At 40.2% G+C, this 13,062-nt stretch overlaps 1 long non-coding RNA gene across 1 annotated transcript in view; it reads left to right on the top strand.

The window, feature by feature from the left end:
- Positions 1–7,619, top strand: part of LOC134354885 (uncharacterized) — a 113,968-nt gene extending 106,349 nt beyond the window's left edge. The window contains exons 7-8 of the long non-coding RNA XR_010019920.1: positions 4,477–4,533; positions 7,513–7,619. This is a non-coding gene — a long non-coding RNA (uncharacterized LOC134354885). The remainder of the gene's footprint in view (positions 1–4,476; positions 4,534–7,512) is intronic.
- Positions 7,620–13,062: the final 5,443 nt, after the last annotated feature.

Genomic DNA, 13,062 nt, shown 5'->3' with positions numbered 1-13,062 from the left:
GCAGTACCAGAATAGGGTACCATTCAGGGCCCCAAACAATCCTTCCAGGTGAGGCAACACTTCACTTGTGAGTCTGTTGGGGTCATCTATTGCATCCGGTGCTCCCAGTGCGGCCTCCTCTACATTGGTGAAACCCGATGCAGATTGGGAGACCGCTTTGTCGAGCACCTCCGCTCCGTCCGCCACAACAGACAGGACCTCCCGGTTGCCACCCACTTCAACTCTGCTTCACATTCCCATTCGGATATGTCCATACATGGCCTCCTCTACTGCCATGATGAGGCTAAACTCAGGTTGGAGGAGCAACACCTCATATACTGTCTAGGTAGTCTCCAGCCCCTTGGTATGAACATAGAATTCTCCAACTTCCGGTAATTCCCCCCCCCTCCCTTCCCCCATCCCTGTTTCACTCTGCCCCCTCCTCCAGCTATCTATCACCTCCCTCATGGTTCCGCCTCCTTCTACTACCTATTGTGTTTTCCCCTATTCCTTCTTCACATTTCCTGCCTATCACCTTTCTGCTTCCCCTCCCCCACCCCTTTATCTTTCCCCTTACTGGTTTTTCACCTGGAACCTACCGTCCTTCTCCTTCCCACCCTCCCCCCACCTTCTTTATAGGGCCTCTGCCCCCTCCCTCTTCAGTCCTGATGAAGTGTTCCAGCCCGAAACGTTGACTGATCTTCTCCATGGATGCTGCCCAACCTGCTGAGTTCCTGCAGCGTGTTGTGAGTGTTGCTTTGACCCCAGCATCTGCAGAGTATTTTGTGATAGCAGCGCTGATGGCTTGTCACATCTTCCATTAATGGCAACTGAAGTAGAAAAGTCTTCATACTGTGACCCAGCAGAAGTGTTCCACACTGCACTGGTGGACCAGTTGCTGGTAAAAAATTCTGCAGTTGAAAGGGAAACAAGGAATGAACTGACATTGTCAAAAGTCTATGAAATCACTATGCAAGGATGGTGTTAGTATGCAACTGTCAGTATATCTAATAACGCTGATATGTGGATATTCGTGTTGTGGTCCCTTCTAAACTGCTCACCAGAGTGTTATAAAATCTGCATGAAGGACACCTGGATACAATCAATATGAAGAGTCTTGCCCGGAGCTATGTGTGGTGACCAGGAGTAGATAAACAGATTGAAAACTTGGCCAAAAGTTTTCATTACATTACATGTTGTAACCGTGGCAACGAGTACATATTGACTTTGCTGGGCCATTCATGGACTCCATGTTTCTGATTGCTGTGAAAGCTCATTTGAAGTGGTTGGAGTTTATACCAATGAAGTAAACCACGTCAGCAAAGACTGACTCCACTCTGAGGACTACCTTCGCCAACCTACCTTCCTCACCTCCCAGCAACTAATGGGTTAACTAAAAGGTTTATCCAGACCTTCATGAAGTCCATTAAAACAATGGACAAGGAGGACATTTCTCTACAGTACAAGGTGGATAACTTCCTTTTTGTGTATCGGAACTCTGTTCATGCGACAACAAATCAAACACCTGCAATGCTGTCCATGAGCAGGAATCTGAGATCTCACATAGAGCTCCTGAAACCAGATCTGTGGAGGGAAGTGCAGAATAAACAGTTCAGCAATTGCCAAGTGAAGCAGCAAGGAACTTCGAGATTGGACAGGAAGGCCTAGCGTGTGATGACTGAGAAGACAAGTGGATACCCGGTAGGATAGGTACAAGAACTGAACCACTGATGTACACACTAAATGTTGGAGATCAGATATGGAGACGTCATGTTGACCTGATACTGGATGCTTAACTGAAGAACACACTTGAGTCGATTGTATCCAACAAGACGGACACATTACAGTCACTGGACTCACCTCTCAGTGATGATGTCACTGACAGCAGCGTGACACGGGAAACTGAGAACATTATCTTAGACAAGACACCTGCCAAGCCTGATGCCACATCACAGGTCCAGAGACGCTATCCTGAAAGAAACAGAGCGCCACCCAAAAGACTGAACCTTCAGAACTGTGAAGTTATTTATAGACTGTTATTGTGAAGGTGTTTTTTTTTGGATTATGGGTTTATGAAAGGGAAATTAAATGTTTTGTACATATACAGTTTTATGTTGCATTAATCTAAAGGTGGAGGAAGTATGAAGTATGGATCTATTTCTTTTACAGCAATGACACCCCCTCCCTTAGCACTATGTATTGATCTGTTGTCTGCACATGTGCATTATTTTCTCTCTCTCTCTCTCTCTCTCTCTCGCTGCAATGTGAATACACCAGTTAAAGCCATTTCTCGAATGTGAGTTTTTATTTTAATTGATATGTAGTTGCACAGACACAACATAAGCAAAAGCTGCCAATAAGAGTTTGCAAAAAGTGAAAATGAGTTAATGACACATAACGTCTGAGGGAAGATCTGTAAAATTACAGTGGCTTTCACATTGAAGGGAGTGTACATGAACTGGAGGTACAATGGGTCTTGGAAGTCCTAGTGTAGGATTCCCTAAAAGTTAACTTGCCATTTGAGTCAGTAGTAAGGAGGGCAAATGCAATGCTGATGTTCATTTCAAGGGCAACAGAATATGAATGCAAGGATGCTTTGGTGAGACTTTACAAGGCACTGGTCAGACCACATTCAGACTAATGTGAACAGTTTGGCTTCCAAGTCTAAGAAAGGATGTGCTGGCATTGGAGACATTTCAGAGAAGATTTATGAGAATGATTCTGGGAACGAAAGGAGCGTTTGATGGCGCTTGGCCTGGACTCACTTTAGTTTACCAGAATGAGGGGGGAATCTCATGGAAATCTGCTGAATATTGAAAGTATTGAGTTGATGTGGAGAGGGTGTTTGCAATAGTGGGAGAGTCTAGGACCAAAGGGCACAGCCTCAGAATAGAGGGAAAGCCCTTTAGAATTTCTTTAGCCAATAGCCCACTATGTCTATGAAGTCTATAATACTTATCTATATTATTTCCACTTGCCAGCATTAATTCTGTGTGCCTCTATGCCTTGCTCATTCAGGTATCCCTCCAAATGCCTTTCAAATGTTGTTACTGTTCCTGCCACCACCGCTTCTTCTGGCAGCTTATTCCAACTACACTATATGAAAAAAAATTACCTTTAAACAACCTCCATTTTACCTTAAGTCTAGGCACTGCTACCACGAGAAACAGACTCAACTACCTATCTTATTGAAACCTCTCATAATTGTTCATCTTTGGAGAGGAATAAATAGACTGTGTTTTAGGAAGGGATTTGAGCCAAATCATCAGCTGTTTATTCCTCTCCATAGGTACTGCCTAACCTGCTGAATTCCTCCAGCATTTTGTGTATGTTATTCTGGATTTTCAGCATCTGCAGAATCTCTTGTGTTTACGACAGGTAATCAGTATGGTTTAAAAGTATGTGTCAGTGTTTCAATATTCTCCGAGGATATACAGTATGTTAAATTAACAATATTCAAACTGTTCAAAGGGTATAAATATATATTACTATAGAACATCCAATAAACTATCAATGTAAATCAAATACATTCACGATACTACTGGATAGCCTGAGTTAGAACTGATAAAATCTCACTTAATTTGAGGGGAGTATATGAGTTGAATAAACTGACATATTTAATAGAAAGAAAGATGTTCTTGACATTGTCTGGTTATCATCATGCTAGTTTTTCCTAAACATGCATAAAAAGGGGAGAAGAAACTTAAATCCTTCTGATTACCATCTACTAGGTTTTGTATATCTTACTGTAATACCCTGTCTGCAGAAAAATAGACTCCTTTGGTGAATGCCTGAATGTGAAAAGATGACAGAAATTAAAGACTGTCAATGTATCTTTAACTAATCATCTCCACAATAATTAAGTTTCATACTTCTGAGATACATCAGCATATCCATGGCTTTCAGCATGTTGATTTTATTTCAGATGAGTTATTTTTAAACAGAAGTGCTTTAAGTCTTTGGAAACATGACTTTCATGAAGTAAATTTACTCATAACAGGGAGCAAAAGACAACATATTTACTGCTAAAATGTAGACAATGTTAAATAGCTTCTTTTATAAGTATGATTATTGTAAGTGAATAATAAGATGTAACACTGTATCAATGTTTAGTGCATCCAGATAATTATAGGCCACCCTGGTTTCTTATTTGGAAAAATGTGAGTGCAGTTCATTAAATTAGTCTGTGTAAACATTGTTGTAGTTCATAACTGTCAAAAGATTGCATTTCTCTTTTTCAGGTCATTCTTCTGAAAACACAGAAAGGACAGCTTTTGGGTATATATCTATTCAGAACAGCAGAATGTTTCAAAGTCTAAATTTTGATTTTAATTCTATAATATAAATACATATTTTATTTTCCGTGCTCTTCTGTTCTCTATTTAAGGCTTCTAATACAAATTTGGGGAAGCTTGATTTGGACCACACTCTGTACTCTCATAGTCAGCCTAATGCAATGCTTCAATCTGTCACAAAGATCCTGCTGCTATGTTTCAGATCCTCCAAGAGAGCCTGCATCTCCAATTTCTTCTCATCCTAAAGTTATATTGGCTGGTAAGTTAATTGTAAAGTGCTCTCAATGTGGTTGAGTGATAAAGTCTAAGAATAGTGGATGAGAAAAATTATTAAGGGAATAGGATTAGGTTCTAAAACTGCATGGACTCAGTGGGCTAAAATTACCTTCAACGCTGGAAAGAAATGGGGGAAATTACATACTAGTCCCCTAGAACCTATAAGATGTATATTCACTTCCTATGCCAGGGGTCATCTTCCAATCTCAGCTTTCTAAACACAGCAGCTAACACTTCTCGGGATCAAAACATTGTTTTTGTGTAAGTTAAGTTTCCAACTAATATTCTTTGTTTAACTTTTTGCCATAAGCAGAGCCAGTCTTCAGTTCCTAATGTAAATGGCAAGCAATAATCAGTATCCCATCCACCACATAATGTACTGGGTGGGCACAGGAGTACATTCAGCCAGAGACTCATTCCACCGAGATGCAATACAGAGCGTCATAGGAAGTCATTTCTGCCTGTGGCCATCAAACTTTACAACTCCTCCCTTGAAGGGTCAGACACCCTGAGCCAATAGGCTGGTCCTGGACTTACTTCATAATTTATTGGCATAATTTACATATTACTATTTAACTATTTATGTTTCTATTACTATTTATTATTTATGGTGCAACTGTAACGAAAACCAATTTCCCCCGGGATCAATAAAGTATGACTATGACTACTATGACTATGAAAGGACAGCTTTGCAAACAGACACAGTCTCTATAGAATGCACAGCACTTGGACTGACTTCTCAAGGGCTGCAGTGTAAGACAATGGGTTATTTAGTTGGGGTTCTTTCAAACCAGACAAGCTGGCTAAGTCATTTAGTTCAAGAAAGCTTGTAAACCAGATTGATATCACTTAGCATAGCCAATGACTGATCTAGAAACATAGAAACATAGAAAACCTACAGCACAATACAGGCTCTTTGGCCCACAAAGCTGTGCCGAACATGCCCTTACCTTAAAAATTACCTAGGGTTACCCATAGCCCTCCATTTTTCTAAGCTCCATGTACCTATCCAGGAATCTCTTAAAATACCTTATCGAATCTGTTGATAGTTGGAGAGTTTCTATGCTCAAAGAGTCAGTTTCATAGCATTAATTGTGGGAATCTGGAAACTGAGTCTCCAAGAAGCTTTTAGACCGTTTGTGTAACTAGAGTAACTGGAAAAAAAACATCAGATGTGTGTGAAGTCAGCCAAGTAGCAGAGAAACACACACACACACACACACACACACACACACACACGCACACTTAATTGATTTGGTGCCTTGCTCCCATACTGCCATTCTCATTTGATTTCTTGCCCCAACGTTATCTTTAAATCAGTGCTGTTGAATCAGACTTTTTTGTTATTAATGTTAAATCCTCTCCTTTTTATTGATGATCTTTACCATCCTTACTGTTACTTTATTGTTCGATCACATTATGGCAAAGGTTCTGACAAAGTGGCCGTACTTGCTTCGCTTGGCCAATGATGGCATTTAGTATTGCCCCACAGTTGTGTTCCCACGATTTTGACAGGGTACAGTTCCACAGATATCAATCACCTTGCAGAAAATAGTCACCATTTGATCATGGGTACTCTGTCACTAATGTGGAAGAAAGGGTAACTGAGGATGGAAGAATATGAAGATTAGTGACATGGAATCAGAAGAAGATACAGATAGAAGTTAACTGTGGGGTTAAGTACTTCATATTACATCAGAGATTATACATTCAGATCTTTAAAAATATTTCTTTTCTATGAATTGACTTTATTTGAATTGAATTGAGGGCTATGGGTAACCCTAGGTAATTTCTAAGTAAGTACATGTTTGGCACAGCATTGTGGGCCAAAGAGCCTGTGTTGTGCTGTAGTTTTTCTATGTTTCTATTTCTTACATCCATCACATACGTGAGGAGTAAAAATCTTTACGTTACATCTCTCTCTGAATGTGCAACGTGCAAATTACAGTGATCTGTAATAAATAGTATGTACAGTAAGATATACAACAGAACAGTTAATATAGCTTAGAAATACAATGGTATCAGTGTGAATTAATCAGCCTGGTGGAAGAAGCTGTCCCAGAGCCTGTTGGTCCTGGCTTTAATGCTGCAGGACTGTTTCCCAGACGGTAGCAGCTGGAACAGTGGTTGGGGTGACTCAGGTCTCCAGTGATCTTTCAGGCCCTTCTTACGCACGTGTCACTGTAAATGTCCTGAATAGTGGGAAGATCACTTCCACAGATGCGCTGGGCTGTCCACTCTCTGCAGAGTCCTGCACTTGAGGGAAGTACAGTTCCCATAGTAAGCAGTGATACAGCCGGTCAAGATGCTCTGAATTGTGCGCCTGTAGAAAGTCCTTAGGATTTGGGGACTCATGCTGAACTTCTACAACCATCTGAAGTGAAAGAGGTACACACAGCCGGTATGTACAGACCAAGTGAAATCCTCGGTGATGTGTATACTGAGGAACTTGAAGCTGTTCACCCTCTCTTCCCCAGATCCATAGGTGTCAATAGGGGTGAGTCTGTCTCCATTCCTCCTGTAGTCCACAAACACCTCCTTTGTTTTTGCACTGTGTTGAGGGTCAGAGGGGCTGAGGTGAGGGAGCCCACACTTACCACCTGCCGGCGATCTGACAGGAAGTGTAGGATTCAGTTGCACAAAGCAGGGTGAAGGCCGATGTCTCTGAGCTTCTTGTCAAGCCTGAAGGTAACTATGATGTTGAATGCTGAACTATAATCCAAGAACAGCATTCTTACATAAGCACCCCTCCTCTCCAGGTGCATAAGGATGGTGTGTAGAGCTGTGGCTGTTGTGTCACCTGCCGATTGGTTGTGTCAGTAGGCAAATTGTAGGGGGTCCAGTGTGGGTGGTAGCAAGCTGCAGATGTAGTCCTTGACCAGCCTTTCAAAACATTTGCTTAATATTGAGGCAAGTGTGACAGGATGCCAGTCGTTCAGACATGTTACCGTGGTCTTTTTAGGTACAGGAACAATGGAGGATGTTTTGAAGCAGGAGGGCACTGTACACTGGGAAAGGGTGAGATTAAAAATGCCTGCAAACACACCAGCCAGCTGTGCTGCGCACACTCCGATTACCCGCCCTGGGATACCGTCCAGTTCCGCAGCCTTGCGGCTGTTCACTCATTGAAAACACCTACGTGCTTCAGCCTCAGAGATGACCAAGGTGCTCAACAATACGATTACTACTTTGATTAATTATGTTTTGTCTTTTAAATGATTAATCAATGCTATTTTAAACCATTTAGAAGATGTATTTTGTCTTGAACTATTGATACTTGATTGCCAACAACTCATAATATGAATATTTGTTACATCAGTTAATTTTCTCTCCATCCCTGTAACTGTAGTCCTTTTAGTTGTTATATAATGAAGGAAGCATTGTGCTATAGTCTCTGTTCCCTCCTACATTTTTCAACAGCATAGAGTATCTTCTTTTTGAAGTACATACATTTAGCTCAGATGATTTTTTTTAAAGTCATAATTTTATTTCTGAAATTGACTCCACTAATCTTTTAATAGCTTTTATATAGATTAATATACATTTATGTTCACAATCATTTGTAAAAACTTTAACAAAATATTTAATCCCCACTATATCTTGAAGATTAGACACAATTCTTCAAGTCTGACTGTTCTGATTCTCTTTAAATGCTGTTTCACTTTTTATTTTTGATTATATAATCATTATCATTTTATTCTTTTTGCGCCTTTAATCCACCTAATTCCGTGCATTATCTCGGTTGTTACAGTGTCTGGCGTTATTGATGTTGGCTTTATCCTAGAATCTAGAATTCTTTTCATGAGACTGTGGATATTGATTCAATTCCTACGACTGAGTTAGAAACGTGGAGCAAAGTTGGGTAAGTGAAGTGGGAATGATAGATACCGACAAATCAATTGGAAATATTTCAACAGATTGCTAACCCAACTCCTGGTTAAGCTGACTGTCAGTGTTTTCAAAAATTATGAATGTTTTTGATGTTCAGAAAGATTTAAAGTTATGAAAAAATTATTCAAACTATGAAAGCAATTCAAAACTTTGAAAATGTTATGAATTGGCCTTGTGAAATTCAACAATGTAAAAAGTAAAGCAGCAATACAACTTAAAATTGATTAATACATTTTGAGCAGGTTGGTGAGAGTCATTTATATTTTGAAATTGTGGTCAGAAACTTCGAAGGAGGGTTGGATCTTTATGAAATCATGGCATTACTCATGTCCTGTTCAAAATCCCACTGCACGTATGTTATCTGAAAAGGACAAGGATAAGATAGTAGGAAAGTTGATAGCAATTGACTGAAAATGCTCTTACCTGACACAGGAGCATTTTCAGACCACTGTTTTTTTTTAATTTAGTTTTAGTTTAAACTATCCCAGGCTGACATTTATGCAGAATTGGTCCAGAAATCTCAGCATTATAATGTGTCTGACATACAATATCAAACTTTCCAGAACTCAGTTGTGTCTCCTCTCTAGAAAGTTAAGTGTAAACTTCAAACTTCTTGTGACATTGGTATTTCAATACAACTGTAATAATGTTGTTGTGGTTGGCATCTGTCTGTCTCGAAGGACAATGGGTGATGATGATCACCATCACGAGCCTGGTCGGTAGGTGTGGAGAACCTGAGATGCCCAGTCATCCAGATCCCCCTCTTGGTCTCACCAGTGTAGTCCAAAGGAAAGCTTGTGAAACAATTTGTTTGGCACCAGCTTGACTGCAGGAGCTTTTGGAAGGATGTTCTATGATGTCTCACTGCCTTAGGGGCTCCACTCTGATTTTACTGTCTGGGTTTACTCCCATTGCCTTCGCTTCTCCCAAGGCTGCCCACAAGCAGTGGGGCTGTTTACCCATAGCTGGGGATCTGGTTCATGAGCACCAGGGTGTGTCCCACACTGGTGGGCCAGTGTGCTACGTGTGCAGGGGCCTGACCTCCTCCCCATCCTCTGTTGTTCAGCCTGAATCCAAAAGGAGTTCGGTTTCCATGTGTCGCCAGCGAGGAGGGACTACATGAGGCTATGTACTGGCAGGGAGAGATGTACATATTCAGCTTTCTTTTTCGTGAGACTGCTAGCCAGTGCTGAAGGCTGAAAGTGAGAGTGACAAGCACCACCCAGTACACTACCATACTGGACACATCACAACAACCATTTAGACACCAAGTGTGATAAGATAGTATTGAATATCCACTTGATTACCCACAGTACCCTTGATCAGGGATGGAATGGAAAAATTCACAAAGAGGGTAGAAAAATATTTCTTTTGTAATGGAAATTACAAAAAAAAGGGAAAAATGGAGCATACACATTTGCAAGAGGATGATACATAGTTTCTATCATCACAATATTTCTTAAGATAATAGCAGCAAAACCTATGTGGATATAAGTTGTAGAAGCACTGAATCTTGCCTCTATTAGTTTTATTAATCACTGGATGTGGGGATTTATAGTATGACATCATGTACAATATTACCTGTTCTTAATTGACCTTTCACTGAGAGCCTTGCTATGCTTTTAACAGTAAAGCACATTGGTGTGGATCTGGACACACATAGAACCCTCGACTGGATTAGGACAACTATTGTAACAGAACCTCTATACTCCAATGCCCCAGAAACCTTGTACATTCTCAGGCTCTCCGAAATTTATAGAATAAATAACCATCTCATGAAGACATCAACTATTGTCAATTGAGTAACTAGATAGAAAATGTTAATATAAAATTTAAATTCCAAAATAAAATGTGGATACCCTGGATGAATACTCAGTGGTATGGTACCTTATGCTTTTCTGTAAAAGTATTGTATTATGGCATTAGTTATACCTTTCTCTAGAAGTATGGCATTGTGGCATTAGTTATTTAAATTGATTCACAATGTATGACTGTAAGATTTCACTTCTACATTCTTGCTCCCTTTACTTTTAATCCGATCCATTTAAATCCTGACAGATTTTGGCTGCAGGGCATGGAGATATATCAGTTTATTGGCACGATGCATTTATCCTACAGTGAAAACAGCAGAGAAGTGTTGGGGAAAGCACAAAAGATTGTGGTGTAACTAAAGATATAGAGGAGGAGCTGAGAATTATTGGGTAGAATTTTCATCTGGCAATTGAGCGAGGAGATATGAATCAGTACACCTTCAATAGCTACAAGAACATGTCCATTTTTGTTCATATAACTTCATTTGCAATGTGCTTTTCTTGAATGTCAACAGATGATTTATTACTTTTCATTTATTTATGAAAAGTATTTTAACCTACTCTCTGTAGCCAGATAAAGTCAGTCAGGCTGAAGAGCTTTCATAGCTACTTGAAAAAAAGGGCCCCATGTATGAACACTTGCAGGAGTTATTTTCTACATTTTAGTCAAAAGTTTTGAATTTACTTAAAATACTGTGAACAATATTGCTGCTATTATTCCGGAGAGGTAGAGCAAAGTCATGATGGCGCTAAACAGCAACTCCTTTGCCTGAATCTCCAGAAGCAGCTCTATTTCTACCTTTGATATCTCTTTTTTTCCTTTTCAAGGTTCTTTTGAAGACCCTGACCTGGAGTTACACGTTGACTTTGCAGGAGTGGGACCCACACTTGGGTCCTTACAACTGCCCACTTTTTGATACCCCAAGGATGCGGCCTGAAAGGCTAGCACATCTTCGGGGTTCTGGATTTTCGTGGCTCTGGATTTGTGCTGATTCTAGGCTGGTGCCCTGATTGAAGCTTTGTGGGAGAAAACAGAACATTGGGAGCAGCAGGCTAGTTGCCAAGGGTTGAGTGTACAAAGAGCTGCGCCTTTCTGGGGCTGACTGTCTGGGTGTAGAGCTCGGAAAAAGCGACGCAACAGACTTTTAACATCATAAATCAGCAAATTGTTTGTTATGGCTCTCCTCGCTCTCCCCTCTCTCTTTTCCCTTATTAGGGAAAGAGAGAGTCTATGGTATGTTGAATTATTGGGTGAACGAGTAGTCATTGGGGTACTGCAAATCTATGTTGTTATTGATGCTTTGCTGCACGCTTGAGTGCTCAGTGGAGGGCCCTGATGGTCTTTGCTAGTGGTGGGGGGGGGGTCTTTGCCTTGCTGCTGCTTGTACGTTGGGGGGAGAGCTGGGGGGAGCTTTGGGGATCTAGTGCTTAACTGTCATTCATTTTTTGGGGCACTCCTCTGTTTTTGCGGATGTTTGCGAAGAAAAAATTTTAGGGTGTATATTATATGCATTTCACTGACATTAAATGTACTTACTGAAACCTTTTTTGTTACTGATTTTCACTCTAGTCATCTAACTGTTCTTATTTCTGATTCCATCATTTTCCCTACTACTGACTTTAGCCTAACTGGACAATAGTTCCCTGTTTTCTCTCTCCCTCCTTCATTAACTCGGGATAGTGTGACTGGTGTCACAATTGCATACCTCCAAACCATAGGAACTGTTGCAGAATCTACAGAACCTTGCAAGTGAACACTAAATGCTCGGTTCCCAAGGTTCTGTCACCAACGATTCTACATGATGAAAGAGGAATATCACAATATTGTGATTTTACTAGCATAGCTGATGTAAGACATTGTTCAATGTACAATCAATGACAATTAATACAGAGAAAGAGCAGATACCAATGGTTAAAAATTGTTTACAAGGTGACGAACTGATCAGGTCAAATATACTGAATTACCCCATTTCATTTGCTGAAGAAAATATAAGGAATGTGTTTACCAGATCGAGATATAGAGGGAAGAAGCTATGATAAACAACTCAAAGAGAAGGGATATTGCATACTTAAGACAAGGCAATAGAAGTGACTGCTTGTATCTGGACATTATAGTGTGAACCAGATGAAACCCAGCTATTTGTGTTGGATTAGGGTTGGATTATGGGTACATTCTGATAAAAACATTTAGGTTTTGTTTGTTAGCGCTATATCAAGTTAGTGATTTTCCTTCTATACTGCATATGTCCTTTGATAATGATCATTATTTGGTGTTTTATCCTCATAAAGCTCAGTACAGGGCCTCCATGCGTAACAAATATATTCCACTTTTGCAGATGTCCATAAGTGGACTTTGTCAGAAAATACACAAAAATCACTCACACAGTGTGGTAACAAATGGCATCAAAAGCACATAGAACTGATAGGAAAGAAAAACTGCTAAGTGGAAAGAGTCAGGAAACCAGTTCTGCTCTTAATAAGAATTAATGTATTTTGGACTTTTGAGATTCATAATATTATGGGAGTGCACTCAAATTGGACATTTGTAATGTGTGTGTGTTTGGTTTTACTAATTTTATATCTATCAAGTCAGGCTGGGTATGGACTAAAATCCAAGTACTGGGTTACATGTGAGATTTTGATTGGCTGTGGTCGGTTTGGGCTAGGGCCAGCTTTTAATATTATCCCCTTGCAGAACTCTGAACAATGATAGATAGGCACAAGACAAAGCAAAATGATTGATGACGCTGATATACTGTTGAACTAAGCAAGGGAGGAGTGCTTAACCTGTATCTGATTAGAAAGGTTTA

Source organism: Mobula hypostoma, chromosome 12, assembly GCF_963921235.1.
Source record: "Mobula hypostoma chromosome 12, sMobHyp1.1, whole genome shotgun sequence".
Taxonomy (NCBI): domain Eukaryota; kingdom Metazoa; phylum Chordata; class Chondrichthyes; order Myliobatiformes; family Myliobatidae; genus Mobula; species Mobula hypostoma.
Note: the sequence above shows the minus strand (reverse complement) of the source record. Positions and strands in the feature narration are given on the sequence as shown.